The following is a 2500-nucleotide window of genomic DNA, read 5'->3' on the forward strand; positions in this document are numbered from 1 at the left end:
TTCACACATGTTTTCTAATAGCACCATGATCAAGCTCAGTGATCAACCCTCTGGAAGACATCTCAGAAAATGAAAAGAAAATACAAGGTCTCAGTAAAATGCAAAAATCTGATTTAAAGTCATCATCAATGGGAACCATTCACAGTTTAAAGCTTTTCCCTCTTCATAATGTGGATTTGGAGTCAGTCAGCTCCAAAAACATCTTTAAAAATAATCCAAAAATGCTGAGAAGACTGAACATAATCATTTCCAAGTAAAAAAGACTTGATGTTCATTTGATCAGGCTTTGGAGCATCTATTAACCATCTCAAGTTTCCAAAAATGTCCAGCGGTTAACTGAAATTACCATATCAATCTTCAGCTGTTTTTCACTTTGAACAGCTCCATACCTATAATACAAGTCAACGGTAAGGTTCGAAAGACCCTATAAAGGGTCCTGATTGACTTTTGTGTGCTACAAAAAAAGCCACAAAACACATTCAAAAGATGCCGAAAAGAATTTTTAGAAAAACACCACCAAAAATGTTTATAAGGCACTTTAGGAAATTCTGGAAAACACAAGAAAAGATGGCTTAGAGAAAAATCAAAAACACTTCCTGAAGCCATTTTGGCTTCAAATCCTTGTCAGATTCACCCACTTGGAAAGAGTGTTATGTGAATATTGACTCAAGTCACAGAGTATGAGATTGCTTGGTATGACATAGACAATTTTAATTTTTGCTAATCCTACTTGATTGACAGCTTTGACCATGGTATTCCATGAATCCTTGAACTCTTTTTTTGTCTTTTATTATGTGGATTTTAAATTGCTTGTTTCATCATAAACATTGGGCATCGTCGATCTGAGTGCAGATGGAAAAATCGAAATGTGTGCCCAGGTTCCACTGAGATTTGAATTCAGATCACAGGATTCAAAGTCCAGAGTACTAACCATTACACCATGGAACCAACCATTACACAGTCATGGCTGCGGCTTGTTGTGCTGAATAAAGCATATGAAATTGTGAACGATGGCGAAAACAGGCTCCAAAGCTGCAGTGCAAATCTGCAATCATACACAATGGTAAATTGATATCTTATAACCTTTCATTCCACAAATTTACCAACATTTCCACGATATCACAGCTAGGACAGTTTGAAATGTTGATGAAAAGTGGCTAGTAAAAAGATTGCTGTATCTGTTACTTGGAAAAAGTGTGAAAAAAATAAATTGCAAAACTTATACTGTTAGAAAACTGTTCATCCAGTAGTTGATAAAGATTAGCATTGCATGGTAAAAGGCTTCATCTGAGAGATAATTTAAGGTTTGTGCAAATCAAAGTGCATGTCCCAGTCCATTAGCCAGGACAGCGGTCTGTGGCTGCTGGACAAGATCAAGAGAAAAACCTCTTACCTGATGGCACCCACGGTGCTTCTTTTGATTAGCGGCAAGTCGCACATGTAATGTTGCTCCAGAATAGATTATCTAAAGAACAGTCAAAGATAAAGTCAGTTTGGTCCTAGAAACTCGCTCCATCACATATCACTGTCATGGGGAATAGACTAGTAAACATGCAAATTGAACAACAAAGGTAAAAGGTCAAAAAGTTATTGAAACATAGACGTAGTCGGCAGGATTTGAACCTGCGCGGTGAGACCCCAATGGCTTTCTAGTCCATCGCCTTAACCACTCGGCAACGACTACTCAGACGTCAAGTTGTTATGAGTTTCACACACGTTTTCTAATAGCTCCATGATCAAGCTCAGTGATCAACCCTCTGGAAGACATCTCAGAAAAAGAAAAGAAAATACAAGGTCTCAGTAAAATGCAAAAATCTGATTTAAATTCATCATCCATGGGAACCATTCACAGTTTAAAGCTTTTCCCTCTTCATAATGTGGATTTGGAGTCAGTCAGCTCCAAAAACATCTTTAAAAATAATCCAAAAATGCTGAGAAGACTGAACATAATCATTTCCAAGTAAAAAAGACTTGATGTTCATTTGATCAGGCTTTGGAGCGTCTATTAACCATCTCAAGTTTCCAAAAATGTCCAGCGGTTAACTGAAATTACCATATCAATCTTCAGCTGTTTTTCACTTTGAACAGCTCCATACCTATAATACAAGTCAACGGTAAGGTTCGAAAGACCCTATAAAGGGTCCTGATTGACTTTTGTGTGCTACAAAAAAAGCCACAAAACACATTCAAAAGACGCCGAAAAGAATTTTTAGAAAAACACCACCAAAAATGTTTATAAGGCACTTTAGGAAATTCTGGAAAACACAAGAAAAGATGGCTTAGAGAAAAATCAAAAACACTTCCTGAAGCCATTTTGGCTTCAAATCCTTGTCAGATTCACCCACTTGGAAAGAGTGTTATGTGAATAATGAGATTGCTTGGTATGACATTGACAATGAGTGACATAAACAATTTTAATTTTTGCTAATCCTACTTGATTGACAGCTTTGACCATGGTATTCCATGAATCCTTGAACTCTTTTTTTGTCTTTTATTATGT

Source organism: Dendrobates tinctorius, unplaced genomic scaffold (assembly GCF_039654945.1).
Source record: "Dendrobates tinctorius isolate UK_male_01 unplaced genomic scaffold, ASM3965494v1 ptg000462l, whole genome shotgun sequence".
In the NCBI taxonomy this organism is placed as follows: domain Eukaryota; kingdom Metazoa; phylum Chordata; class Amphibia; order Anura; family Dendrobatidae; genus Dendrobates; species Dendrobates tinctorius.